The sequence below is a fragment of the Limanda limanda genome, chromosome 17 (assembly GCF_963576545.1).
Source record: "Limanda limanda chromosome 17, fLimLim1.1, whole genome shotgun sequence".
In the NCBI taxonomy this organism is placed as follows: Eukaryota; Metazoa; Chordata; class Actinopteri; order Pleuronectiformes; family Pleuronectidae; genus Limanda; species Limanda limanda.
In genome coordinates, this window is record NC_083652.1 from 6,644,507 (window position 1) to 6,660,213 (window position 15,707).

Sequence of the window (15,707 nt, forward strand, 5' to 3'; positions counted from 1 at the left end):
TAAACGCTTTCTTCACATCTCTTGTCTCAGTCAGCGCACTGTCACATTCAAAGCCTCGGTGTTAAAGAAGCCGCTCCGATAGGGACCTCAAAAAATAGAAATAAACAACTTTTAATAGCTCTCTGATGAGAAGTCAGATCCAGCTCACTGTCGTTGAGGAGTCCAGTCAAGTTGTGAGTCCCTCTGGTCGGTACATGAAAACTTTTTACTTTGAAAAAATGTATTATTACACAACAGAAGCAGAGTACACGCTGCAGAAAGTTTCATGCTGCAGATATTCTCGACCATCATACTTCACTCCTGTCTCATCTGAGGAAGGGGGATCTATCAGGGTTGGTAAATGAGGCAGTAAATATGTTTGACTAGACAGTCAGCTGTGAACGCCGCTTCGACTGAAATGTCTACGCTTTATGTCCTCCGTTGTAAAGTGAGCTTTGCCCTTCCACTGGAACGACACAGTCAGTTTCTCATGCAAAATAGTGAAACTTCAGCCTTTAGTGTGTTCACAGATCCGGAGAAAATACAAAATCAGAGTCGCTGTAAAAAACCTAGAAACCGTATAACAGTAAGTGAACATAGCACCATCTACATATTCAACATCAAACTCATAACAGGCACAGTGCCATGAGCAAACCCATACAGATGATATTTGATTGATCACCACAAAAGTTGGTGTGAGGATGAGGTACGGAAGATAATATTTCAAGGTGGGCTGATATTTATAAATTAATAAAGTTTCTAAGATTTATGATCTAATTAAAAATCAGCATCTAGTTAATTTCAATCTGTTGGACTGTTGGGCCTTGATGGAGGTATACACTACTAAGTTGTGTATATATATATCAGTATACTTCACTTCTCTTTTGTTGTGCAGAATTCAGAAATATTATCATTTTAAACTTGATAGTATCTCATATAAAGTGTTGTGCTCTAAATCACATTACAAAATGTTTTACAAAGTTAATTGGGATGACAAAGGAAGAGCGGATGCTATTTAAAGGCTACAGTCATTAGACATTCACCACACCCACTGCAGCTTTACAATGAGAACTGAATCTAACTTTCCCTGGTGGCTGGAGGCCGGCGCCGGCAGCAGGGCCGGACCCGGGCAGAGGCCGGCTGCCGTGACCGTCGTTCACTTCAGTCTTACTCCAGTTCACATCATCCCGGGGGAGGAGACAGAGTTTGACAGACAGGCGTGCAGCGGAAACACTTGAGAGAGGACAAGCTGAAGGTAAGTAGTGCAGGAGGAGAAAGGAGGCTTAGGCATAAGGCACTCGGCCCGTAATCATGTTTGGTTCTTGCAGAGAGTGCACAAGGAGAGGGCGCAGAACATGCACGGACCCACACACGCGTGTTAAAGACAATCGGCTCACAAAGCCACACGGCCAAAACCTAGCAAAGCTCAAATCCGTCAAATCCATGCATGAAGTGTACACAGGTGCAGACACGGCATGTTGAGCTGCATAAAAAGTTCACTGCATCTCTAACACATGCACACACAGGATGTTAATGTAAAGTATAAATATATGTATGCATGTTTAGTTCAACTGCAACAACAGTCTTGTCTATATTGAGGAGGAGAGAAGGGCGAGAGTGAAGATGGTGTGAGGCGGAGGGAGAAAAGAGGTAGAGCGAGGGGACGAGTGCAGTAGTCCTGAAAGCGTTTGGCTCTGTTCGCAGAGTTGCCATGGTTTCGAGATGTTTCCATGGAAATGCTAGCTGCCAATAAAATGAATTTGAGGAGGATCTTTGCGGCAGGTTGGCAGGAAGGTGAGAGCGATGCGGGAGAAGGGGACGACAGGAGAGGCAGGAGAGGCAGAGAGGGGAGAGAGGAACGGGGGAGAAAGAGAGATCCAGAGAGAGAGAGAGAGAGGGAGAGAGAGATGGAGAGAGAGAGAGAGAGAGAGAGAGAGAGAGAGAGAGAGAGAGAGAGAGAGAGTGGGAGGCCACTTCACTCGTTCCCCTAATGCACCAGTCACTTGCATGGGCGGATGACAAGGAGAAGAATTTAAGGAAAACAAGGTGAGGGGGGAAACATGCCACGCAACGGAAAGCAAAAGGCACAGAGACTATTTCAGTCTGGATGGTTGCCATAGTTACCATGGCCTCACAACACAGGGAGCAGGTAAATACATAGGAGCCTGGCTGGTCACTGATTAACATGCGTGCAATCACAACTATGTGTATGTATGTGTGTGTGTGTGTGTGATAGAACGAAGGTGAAGAAGAGTCTCGGCAAGCTTGTGCATTGAGAGTGTGTTTGTGAGTTTGTGTGTCTCTGCACGCACAAACTCACTCAAAACACTTTACACTAACTCTCTTTCATGGAAGCGGAGCCGGTGAAGGGAGATGAATGCATTAGAGGAGGGGAGGGGGAGGGGGGGGGGCCGACTCTGACGCACATTTGTTTATGTGTGTACACAAGTGTGTAAAATCACAATGTTTCATACTTTAGTTGCTCCTTCAAGGGCTAAACAAGGCTTTTAATGTGCGCTCAGCCAGTGAGTGATGTCTGCCCCCCTTCCCCTGTACCTCCCCCTCTACCTCCCTCCCTCCCTCCCTTCCTTCCTTCCTTCCTTCCTTCCTCCCTTCCTTCCTTCCTTCCTTCCTTCCTTCCTTCCTTCCTTCCTTCCTTCCTTCCTTCCTTCTTCCCTTCCTTCCTTTCCTTATGTCTGCTCCCCTTCCACCTGCATCTTCTGTCCACCTATACTTCCGCCCTCCCTCCCTTCCTTTCTTCCTTCCTTCCCTTCCTTCCTTATGTGTGCTCCCCTTCTCCTGCATCTTTTGCCCCCCCCCACCTTCCTTCCTTCCTTCATCTCATACCACCTATTCCTATTCCATCTCTCTCTTTTGCTTTCCCTCTCTCTCTCTCTCTCTCTGAAGGACAGAGGTATTCCCACATTTCTCGGTCACCATGGCAACGCTGCAGCAAGAAAGAAAGAGGCCGCAAGAGGAAGGGGGTGGTGGGGACGCGGGGGGGTGGGGTGTTGGGGTGGGGGGGGGGGTGGAGGCAAGGCTGGGGATGTGTGAACAATGCTAATGCTACTTTACTTATCAGTGGTTTTGTGTGTGTGTGTGTCAGCCCTTCGCCATCCTACCCTCACCCCCTCACCCACCCACACCAAAACCAATCCCCCGGCACAACAACCCCCCCCCCCCCCTCCTCCCGCCAACAGTTCTATCCCTCTTTTCAATCGTATCGCTCTCCTTCCATCCTCATTACTCGCACGCTCCAGACTGCGTCCTTCTCCCTGTGGTTTTAAAAACTCGTTCTCCACATAGTGCTGTCATTGTTATCGTTATTATTACTGTATCATTTAGCTGGCAACGTTGGTATCCACGGCAACCTAGGCTAGTGTCACGGGCTCCTTGGTGAATACCAATACAGACAAGCATCCATCAATATCCCAATGACTCATTATCAGTCTAATGGCGAAGCCGCTGCCTTCACACCGGACTATAAATAATGTTGTCTCATTAGGCGCCACAGCCACCGCTGCTGGGCCGTGCATGAATAGGTCTGATGTGTCGTGTGGGCGCAGAGGTGAGGCGCCCCCTGCGTGGTCAAAGATGTTTGCACGTGCACAAGCGTGCGCCTTTGTGGCTGGGCTCGCTCGCCAGGGGCATGAATGCGGCCATGGTCCGGTGACACGGTGGAGGCAGCCGAGCCAAGCGGCCTGCAGGGGTGGACTCAATAAACCAGGTCCTGGAGTAAATAAGGCTCTCGCACTCCCTCGCAAAGGTGTGCACGACGACACGCTCTGCCCCCGTGTCTGCTGTCTCTATCCCCATTTCTTGTTCACACTTGCGGGATAACACACACAGACACACACACACACACACACACACACCGGCAATCCTGCAGGACCGCAGTGGCTGCTGCCTGTCAGTGCTCCCCTGTAGCTAATCGATGGATTGAAGACGCTGATGAGACTGAGAGAGAAAGAGAGAGAGAGTGAGAGAGAGAGAGATTCACCTCAACCATCGCCTCTCTGCCTCAAGTCATTACCGCGACTACTTGAATCGTTTAGCACTGCAGCATAGGGGTGGAAGTAAGTGGTGGCAGCAGTGGCCATGTGCACAAGTGAAGGTTGCACGCCATACAGTACACGGCTTTTAAAATGTACTACAAGTGCGCAATCACGTCCCGGGGAACACACCATCGAGCCCGTCAGATCACATCGGAAAAGCGAACACTGCACCTTTATGTAACCAGCAGACACAGGGAGAAGATTAAGAGCTAGTTGGGGGTGAGGGCGGGAGGGTTGAAGTGAGGCTGACTCTACACAAGCCGCTGCTGTTTGCATGTCAATCATCTCCAATGTGTAAGAAACCTGAGAGGACTGCTAATGCCGCAGGGTTGCACGACAAGTCCTTTGCGTGTTGATTGCCTGTCTGCAGGATGGTAAATGCATTTGTAATCACATCGTGCTTGTTTGTACAGATTGTCTCTAATACGGAATGCTGAATATCACAGATAATTATCCGGGATCGAGGGCTGTGGTCCGACCGCCCGAAACCCTCTCAACTCCATTCGTCAGACTCCTGGAGTCCAAACTGGAGCCAATGATAGCGTCATGTCACAAGTCGACACGCTGAAGAAAACGCTACGCATCACAGAGGAGGCTCTGGCACCTTCTTACAGAGCTGTTCGTACTGCGCACACACTCACACATGTTGGCTGGTGGACTGGTGATACATCGGAGCCTCCACCGGTGTCTCACAGAACATATGCTCGCTCTCAGGGAAAAAAAAAAAGACATCTCTTCATGGATAGCTGTGCATGAAATAGTGTCCCTGGGTAAATCCTTGTTATAAATTACATCTTGTGTTGTTTGCTGGATTTTTTTTTTTACCTTCTCCTGGGATGACATTCTCTGCTTGGTCTCACTGCAAACTGCTGGTGTCATACCTGCCCTTGTACGTGAGCCACTTGTGGCCCAAAGTGTGTAGGTTTTTTCCATTATGCTACATTGTGTTTAACAGTGCGGTAAAAATGTGTCACTGCCAGGTGGAAAATTGTGTCTCCCATGAGCCGCCTTTCTGGGACATAAATAAACGGGATTGTTTTCAGCTTGACCAACATGCATAGCCTGGAAAAGCCAATCCGAAACTTTGATCTCGGTTTTTTCAACAGCATTTCTGTCTGAAAAAGGTCCTCTGGGAATCGATTGAGCTCGGCAGCTTAGACTGAGAGAAATAAGCAAATGTTGTAAAGTGTTTTATTCGATAATGACCACCAGCAGCAGTGAATTTAAAGTTTGAGGGCCAACTCAACGCATGTTAGCTTCCAAACACATGATCATCAACCTACCAATTCCAGAAATCTCTGTCTGTAGAACACATATCCCGAGAACTGTACATATTTCTCCTTATATTTTTAAGGGCCCAGGCAAGTGCAGCGTTTAATTTGGTGCCTAAGATTCAGTATTTATAAACTGAGAATTAAGAGATGACCACGCAAAGACTTATTGTCCAGGTCGAGGTTCTGCGTACTGAGTTGAGCTTCAGTGAACTTTGAATAAACAGGTGAACAGCTCTTTGTGGACTGAGGGCTGCAGCTGAGCTTTCGTTGCTGCAGTTCAATTACTGCAGGTCACTTTAACAGTTTCAGAAAGAAAGCCGCAACCAGTACTAACACAGGCCAAGGAAACAATCCATCCAACAGGCAGGTTTATAGAACGGTCATTGCAGTATACTCCTTCAAGCTACAGCTGCGGTAAACAGCTGTTTTTTCCCCAATCTTTTCAGGAATTATATTGAAGGTTGATTTAGGTGAGATTTGCCAACATTGTAAAAACCAGCTGTGATGATTTCGGTTTCCTAAATTTATTCTAAAAAAAGTGTGTTGATCCCAACTTTATTTTTAGATTCATTTTGGAAGGGTTAATCACCTGCTGAAAATGCCACGGAAAAAAGCGAATCAAAAATATAATTAAATCAGTATAAGTGGAGCAAAATCTGTCTTTACGAGCCTGTAGCGGAGGGTCGATTTTTCCGCAGCATGCATCCACGAAATCTGTTGAACATTAGGATCCAACAAATCTGAATTGCAAAGATGTTCACACCGCAGCGATGCTTGGTGTCACCTTTAAGCGTGTGCATGTAACAACATGTACACACCACATTGCAAGTCTGTTAAACCGGCACGCCGCCTTGATACAGTGTGCAGGATGTGTCATTAGTGGTACGTGTTATCCGGGTCCTTCGCTCTCTCCCTCTCTCTCTCTCCGCGTTGCATTACCTCTCCCCTGCAACCTGCTTTCTAATCAATAACTCATCTCTCGATGTCGATTCCCCTCTACCCCCACAGGAAAACAAACGTCCTTCCACAGGACAAACAAAGAGAGGGGAGGGGAGGAGGGAGGGGAGGGGAGGTAAAGAGGCAGGCAGATAATTGAGAAAATACTGTAAAGCCCAATGAAATGACCGAAGTCGCCTGTTGCGGAAGAAGAGGAAGGGAGATGTTGGGGGGGACGAGCTGGAGGGAGAAGGATTGAAAGGGTAGCTGGGATGGATGATTAGCCCCTGTCTCCAAGGTTACACTTTACGACTGTATCACCGCAGAGTGGGAGAGCGGCGATGTAGAGGAAGAGCGAGCAGGTGTGGGGGGGGGGGGGCGGCTCGGACCGTTCATCACACCAGACTGAATCAAAGAAGACAGAGGCACCTTTTCTCCGGCTCTGACCTTCACATCCAGGACTAATGCCAGCCCTGACCTCCAGACGATGCATGCACACTCCCCCCCCCCCCCCCCCCCGATGCCTGCCCGGAGTAAACTACACTGACGACGACGCTGCCAACGCCAACACAGCAGGAGCACCGGAGCAGAAAAGCAGAGACAAATGGCAGCGGGGGGAGAGAGTGACATGCCACAGGCCCCAGAAGGGGAGAGGAAGGGGGACAAATCACTTAGATTCCAGCCAAGTGCAAGAATTGGCCTTTTCATGAGAAGGAGAGAGGCAGAGAAACGGAAACTTGTTTGCGGCTCATCATTAGGACTACCCTCCCCTTCTCTTTTCCCCCTCTTCCTCCTCCTGCTTCTCAACCCTCCGTCCCTGTCCTTCTATCAACTTCTGTTTTTTCCTTCACAGTTCCCCCAGTTGACCTCGCTCCCCCTCTGCCCCCCCTTCAATCACAACTACTTCAATGTTACTAAGAGCTAAAGGAGAAATCGAGTCTTGTGATTAGGGTCGCAAGGGCGGAACGTTTCCGGTAAATGTCTGGAAACTTTCCATGGGAAGATAAGCTTGGGAATTTGGGGAATTTTGAAAAAAAAAAAAAATAAGCAAATTAAACGCTGAGCAATAAAAACATCATTCAAAACTCTATTTTAAAGATGTATGGAATGCAGCACACGCTGCACGTTGAATTTCAACCCTCCACTGTGCATTCTTCCATCACATGCACAGATAATTCCCAGCATCCTTCACACTACAGCAGGGCTATTGAGGCCTGCTGTAGTGTGCAGGACTAGTCAGGTAAGTTTCGATGATATTACTGGGGAAAATATATTAGCATGCTGATTGAGGATTGTTCATCTGTTCATCTAGCCTATTTCCATTCATTTATCCATCAATTGTTAAATATTTTTACAGACGATTCCAATTGTTTGGCTAACTATTTATATCTCTGGCATTGCATTAGTGTTTTTTTACAAACTTTCTTCTCATCTTATTCTACAGAACAATGCCACGTGCACTATCTCATGTGTGGAGACATTTCACCCCATCCAATGTAGAAGGAAAGGCTGTATACATTTGCAAATACTGTGCAAATACCTATGTTAAGAATGACACAACGATGCAAAAGCATATTAAGTCAAGTGCCCAAAGTTTCCTCAGGGCTCAAATCAGTCTATGACAAAACAAAATGTTTATATTTATGTCTGTATATGACAAGGTAAATACAGTTAGTATCAATTACCTACAACATTTCCAGTTTATTCCCGGTAATTCCCGTTAATTCCCGTTAATTCCCATGGAAAGTTTCCAAGTTTGAATATTCCCGGAATTTTGCAACCCTACTTGTGATTGAGTTGCCTTACTTCTCTGTCACCTATAAATCGCTATGGATTCCATGCAGTCTGTTCTAATCCTGAGTGCATACTTGCTAGTCTACCCTCAGGTCATGTAGATACTAGTGCTGCTGTGGTGGAAATTATAATTTTTGGGGCTGTTTCGCATAATCGACTCAGTGGCACCATGGCAGCATCCTGGATAGCATGTTGTGCGAAACACAGAGGGATGTCGCATCAGCATTTTGAACTTCCGACGCAGGACCAATAACCTTCTACTGTTCATGTTCCCATGTAAACAGTGTGTCACGCTCCTTTTTAAACGTTATTACCGATCACATGACGGTCCTGCGATTCAAACCTGTGAGCTTTATCGTGGATCGTGCTGAGACGTCACGCAAAGGAGGACAGAGCTTGTTTGCATTTTTTTTTTTTTTTTGCTGCTGCTGCTGCTCCTCATGCACACACCCACACAAAGGCTGGAGGAGTAATACATGTGTAACTGGATTACAATAATCTGATTACAGAATTTTCTGAATCTTTGGAGAAAAAAAATAGAAAAGCTAAATTGCTAGATTACCAGCTTTAAGAAGACGAATAAATACTTTCTAGTTCACATGTTAAAGCTGTTTGAGGGGAGAGACAGTGCATCGGGACAATATGCAGGATTTTTTTTTTAAATAGTTGCAGGTAACACATTTCAGTACATTTATAATTGGATTAAGTGTGAGAAAACGTCATGCCTTGGATAACTGAATAGATTATGCATATTTTTGGCGTGTGACGTTTCAGAGTGCTGTGACTACATCCACACGGAGTAACCAGGAGGAAATGTAAGAGCTGAGCTGTTTCGAAGTCTTTTAAAACAAATGTAAGTGTCAGAGTAAGTATCAAGTCCTCAAGGGGAAGTCCAAGATACATGTCCAGTTGACAAATTATATTTATTATAAAGTCTCTCAGGTCTGAAAGTAAATTTATTTCAATGTTTTCCTCACAAAGACGATTAAACAAGCTGATATCGCTCTAAGGAAAACAATGTCAATTCACCAATTTGGTCCAATCTCAAATACCTCAACAATTATGTTTGTTTGTTTGCCATGAAGTTGTTTGAAGACATTCTTCATCCCCAGAGGATGAATCACAATGACTTTGGTATTGATCACTGCTTTTTTCATGATAAAATTACACCCGAAGCACCAACTACCTACAGAAACACGTGTATTTGTCAACCTCAGATTAGCATTGAATTCTGTGCTAAATAGCAAATGTTATTATTAGCAAGCTAGCTTTGTTAACAGGAGTCATAGACTATAAATAACCATGGACGACATCCCCAAAAGTGAAGCCAAAGCCTTGCGATCACCCTCTAGTGGCTGCATGCAGTATAGGTCATACTCTCCACCTCTTCCATGTTAACAGACAGGCCATGGTCCAACTCAAAAGTCAAAGTAAGCCAACATCACTTCATCTTAGGTGGTTTTTATCACAGTTATATATGTTCAAGTTTTCTGATAAATTTGGTTTTAATAAGGAATTTGATGGTATCAAAATTGTTGTGAACCATTTGATTGACGTCTGAGACTGACTCGCTATTGGTCGAGATTGTGTATCGTCAGGACCACACACACACACACACACAGTATATCTGTTATCCATCACTGGTTGTGCTCAGCTGTCAGCAGCAAACTTTAGTGATAGGTTTGGAAGGCACTTCACTGAAATCACGTCTAACACTTTCTGAACTCTGCGCCTTTGTTGCCGATGGACAGCCAGTTAACTGCCAGAGCTCTGATAGTAAAATAGGTGAATGAAACAATTTCTTCCTCAAACGAAACAGGAGAAACTCTGTTAAAATGTGGCAAATCAATGTTAACCCACCCAAACACCCCCTATCCCTGCACCCCCACACACACAGGTAAACACACGCACACACAAACATACGCTGTAAGCCAATAATTGTAACCCTCACTCGGTGGCTGACCTCCTGGCAAACCCCCAGCCAGCACAAGCTAAGTGTTCACTGCAGGCTAAACATCCCACGAACAACGTTTTCACACAAACAGACACACACTCACACCCCTGCACCCACATGAATACAAACGCACACATACAGGCAGACGTGAGTCGCAGGCGTAGGTCAGCAGCTTGGGTCACAATACACACCCTGCAGCCAGCCGGTCCACAGCCTCAGTCTCAAATCGGCTTTAACACAAACACACAGACACACACACAGACACACACACACACACACACACACACACACACACACACACACACACACACACACACACACACACACACACACACACACACACACACACACTCTGCATCAGTGCTGCAGCACAAATTATGTCGACAGAAGGAAGAGGAGCTTTGGATAAATAACAGACATGGAAGATCATGCACATTAATAAGTATTAGGGAAAAACAGGATTAATATGAAATTCAGTCACATACACACATGCAGGTGAAAGAACCTGCAGACAAACACCTTTTTCCTGCTGCTGTGTTCTAGTGATGGGTCACACAGGGCAGTCCGCTTGATTTCTGCCTGTATGATTTCAGTTGACGGACCTACAGTGGAAAATAAGCACCACAATTGCACTTTGAATTTTGTGAAAAAACGTTATTTTTATTTCATAAATTTCTCGGTATGGCACATGAACAGAGATTGAATGTTCTGAAAAAGATTTGGCACAGAACCTTGAAGCAGAACAAACCCACCCTCCAGCTCGCACACTCACATTCGCTACAGAACACACCCACCCACACACATACACACACACAGACACGCACGCACACACACGTGACATGTTTCTCCAGTGTTAATATTCACATGTGTGGTTATAACAGGTTAAAACACAGTCTTTAAGAAACAATCACAAGAACAACCATAGTCAATATTGCAGAAGAAAAGTTGAAGCGAAACAAAGAAGCAGATGGAGGCCATGTTTAATTGAACAGAGGGAAGGAAATATCAGAAGCCTTGGTTTGTTGTTGGGTTTGTTTTCCATTTTCCTGAGAGAGAATTGGAGTGGTGCAGGGAGCGAACAGGTGCATGAGAGTGAGTGTGTGTGTGTGTGTGTGTGTGTGTGTGTGTGTGTGTGTGTGTGTGTGTGTGTGTGTGTGTGTGTGTGTGTGTCGGATCAAGGGGTTAATGCAGAATCTCAAATTGACTTCTAACTGCAGGAGAGGGGGGAGGCGTGAAAAATGGCCCAAGGAGAGGATGGGGGGGGTGGCATAGGAAGCATGAGGTAGATTGAGAGGAGCGGAGGGGAGAGGGGGTGAGATACATGAGAGGAGCAAAGGGGGGGATAATGAGACGTCCTTCTTCTGAGAGAGAGAGCGAGCATAGGTGTGTGTGGGCGGGGGGGGGACTCAGAGAGAGAGAGAGAGAGAGGCCGTGACTGAGGCTTTAGCTACATTTCTGAAGGAGAGGGTGAGAATAAAGGCAGAGTAGCAGGAGAAGTCAGCCGTGCTCCTCCCCTGCCTCCCCTGGGTGGGGGGGACAGAGAGGAGTCATTGCCCCCCCGGCGCATGGTGACATATAAGCACCGCGGTGGCCCTTCCTCCTTCATGTCTCTATCTGTGCTGCACACAGACACACAAACACGGAGCACCCGAGTGCACACATGTACACACGCACAAACTCGGACGTATGCATAAATATGCATACTGATGCAACTCGTGCGGATATTACACACACACACACACACACTTGGGGTTTCTCTGTGGGTATGACCTATTCCATCCATGCACACACGCGAACGCACTCCCACGTACAGACTGAACCCTACATAGATGTGGAATGACAAGATGTCTCTCAGTGTCATCTTTAATTCCTCCCGTCATCCCGGTCTCCTCTCACTCCATCTCTCCGTTCTCTTTCTCTATTTCTGTCTGCCCCGCTCTCCCCTGTCACTCTATTTCCTTTGGGCTCAGAGGGTGGGGGGGTGGGGGGGCCTGAGGCGACAGAAGCTGTTGCGAGGAGGTAAGCGGGCTCCACTGAAATGTGGCAGAGCCGCGCCGGGCCACACAGGAAGACGCCGCAGCTCGAGCACAACGCGGCGCCCGGTGTCACGCCTGCTGATTGTCGCTCGTAGCCGTTCATAAAAATATAACCTGTGAGGTCGGTGTCACATGGACCGTGAGCAGACATGAGAGCAGACATGACACGAGGGTACCCAGGGCCAGACTGGATAAATAAATCAGCACCAATGAGAAAAGCAGCATGCCTCAGCTGGCTGACATGTGGGGGTGGAGACACAAAAAGGGTAAAGAAAAATCAATATCTCCAGTAAAAGTTTGTTTCATATTGATGACTGTTTACAACTGTTTCCTGCTTCCTTTTTTTTTTTTTTTGACTTCTTTCACTGGGAGGATGTTTCAGGTCTGATGCAACGCTCAGCTGGGGAGGCTTATCTGGGTCAGCACTGATTTCTGCTCTGGCTTCACCTCTCAAAGTCCAACGAGCTCCTCAGCCTCACTGTGGACGCCTGGTTTGACCTGGTGTCCTCCCGGGCCTCGGCCACCACAGCAGACAGTTGACAGCTCTATTATCAAATCACCATCTTATATCCATATGGCCGCTGCTGTCTCCTCATGTTGCTCCACACCAGACCAGAATTTACACTTCAAAGCGTTGAAATGTACTCTATGGCCCCCGCCCAGCTTCAAACAAATATCCGACACAGCAGAGTGTGATTATGATGCTGAGCCAAGGTGCCCATTAACAGTAAATCTGGGAGTCAGGCTGCTGTGGATGAAGGAGAATGTGCTTTTGGAAACTTAGCAGTGAGCCTGTCCTCGGAGAGGAGCACAGCTGCTGGGTCAGCACATCCTTTAATAGTTACATGTGGTTCAGGACAGTCCAATACAAGTCCCCGATTCTGCACACTTCACAAAACGGGTTTTCCACGGCGCTCCGGGGCATGAAGTTGCTCCAGGATAATGTTTCCAAATCCCAACACGAGCTACAACATCCCAGATTGTTTGACGCTGTGGTGAAAACCCATCGACCCACATGTCGGCTTTTCAGGATCTAACAACAACAGACTGCTTTTCAACTTGCATGCCACACATTTTTTTCTACTAAAAGGCTTTCTCAGCACGTATAGAAAACTGGAACCAATCCACTGATGTTCGAAATTGGAGTTACAAGGTTCTCACATGATATTCGAAAGCATGAGAAGCTCTGTGTAAAGCAGTGCTCCAGCTTTACTATTTCCATTAATCGGTGCTTTACACTTACATGGGCTGTGAGCATGTCCCATTTCAGTATTTCGGTGACTGTGTGGATTTTTGTCAGTTTTCTTCTGAGCTGCAGCTCAGAGGTTCGCTGACCCACAGCTGAGTGACACAGAGGAGATAGTCATCTGGGATGAGACACCACTCATCACTCTCACATCACAGCCCACACATAGTGACAAGCCCCTCTCCGACTCCACACAGCTCAAAGCTCGCAAGACGACTGAAACGGACATCTTGTGACCGCGACGTGGTTACCAAGGCAACAGGGAAATAAGCCATGTGCTAATGAACCGGCCATTCTCAAATTAAGGACACCTTCACAGGGTATGAAGCACACACACGTGTGAATGGCAGCGGTTGGGAGGGTGGTGTCAACCTTCACTGCACTCAGCTGCAAATAGTTTGAGAAAGCTCCACCTCAATCGATAAATCACTCAGACAGTGACAGTCTGTGTGTGTGTGTGTGTGTGTGTGAGTGTTTTGGGGTGTTTTGTGTATGTGTGCATGTCAGTGTGTTTTGTCAGATTTGATAAGTGGCTGCAGGGTAAGGTTTTCACAGTGATGACACAGAGAAATGTCTGTGCACATCTCATCTCCTGCTCCGGCATGAGCAACGTTGCAGTGACAAAAATCAACAACAAAAAAACGCCAACAACTGTCCGCTCCCTCCTAACGTGACTGAGCAGATTGACCCGGGCGTCTGAGAACCGGTGCCATCAAATCGCACTCACACCAGCATGATGGTGATGAAACCGGCCCCTTACTGACAAACATCCCACAGCAGAGACACGGCGGAGCGGGTGAGAGAGGGCCTCGGTGACACAGTGGCACACAAATACCGCCGCACTTTACAGAATCACAGCCGCCATCATGTGAGGAGACAAGCTGCAGCACTTGGATCCTCTCTCACAGAGCGTCTCGCTGGCTTGGGAAAAATAATTGCAATAACGATGCATATATAACTTACAGCAGCCATGATGCTTTTGGCCTCAACAACAGGGTGAAAATTAGCACCGGCGCCTAAGTACATGCACCAATGACACCATGCGTATCAATAATGCATTGAGCTCTGCTGTCGCTTCACTGCAATTCTTAAAGGGAGGGGTGACAGAAAAGAAATTCAGCATTGTGGCGCTCACAGGGGTCTTGCAGTGCCGAGGTTAACACGTGTGCAACACAACGCCCTTGGGGACTGGTGCAAGTGAGGCCGGGGTATCTAAACACCGCTGGCCACAGAGAACAACCCAATGAGCCTGGAACACCCCCCCACTGCAAGAGAGCAGCCTCAAACCATTTAATGTGCATCGTTACGATTATGACGAAAAAGTCAAATTCACAATCAAAGAGATTAACCACAAACACGGCCACTGAAATGACACATTAAAAACCACTTAGGCTGCACCAACAGGTGTTGCTCTCGTGCACAGCTGAGCCAGGGCAAGACAATTACAGACAACCTGCACAATCCGAAAAAAGGGAACACTAACCTCGATTAGTTGGCTAAAGAGATGAGGTAAAGAAGAGCTGCCACTGGCCTCGACCTTTAACCCTCCACGGCTAGAAGTGTCAGATTGACAATGAGCTAAAAGTGGCCGGGGATGTTCTGTCGGAGGGAGAGGTCGGCCTGATTGAACAGACCTTTCATCAGTTGGGCTTATCCCAACATGGAGAGACGGAGCGAGAGAAGAGGAGGTGGTTGGGGGTGGGGGGGCTGCTTAAAGCAACAAAAAAAATCCTGTTTTGACTTGAAGTGTCAGTGAGAGGATCATAAAAATGGCCTGAAGCAGAGGGAGACACACAGAGCTCGTTTTAACTGGGGATTTAAAATGGAGGTCTGACCGCCCCCTCCTCCCTCCTCCCCTCCTTACACAACCTAGCCGGCGTAAGCCCACCTGAACATGCACACGCACACGCCGAAGCAGTATTGCATCAACAATGGCGTAACATCATTTTGCCATAAACAGCGTAGCGCTTCAAAAGTCCTGATTTCTTTGCTTTATACAACACTACAACAGGCATTTTATAATCCACACACACGCACACACACGCACGCACGCACACACACACACTGGTGTTTTTTACCTATTCCCTGAATGGGTGAACGAGCGGGTCCCTTCCTGCACAGTAAACACAGCATTTCCATTAGAGAGTTGGGAGAGTGTTCAGTGCTCTGTGACTCAGACACTGCAGCGCCGTGACTGTGTGTCTCCGGCTCAACCGATGCTCTCTCTCACACCGAGCATCAATAACATGGCCTCTGGTTTGTGCCACTTCACAGGAGCTATAGGGGCTACACAATGCTTTCCAAAGTGATGAGCTACTACAGGCAATAGGCAGGGCACGCAGTATCCAAGGAATTAGGGGTAAATAGCTTTTGTAACAGTCCTTGCTTTCAGCCACTGATGTACACAAAACTGACACACACACACACGTACCC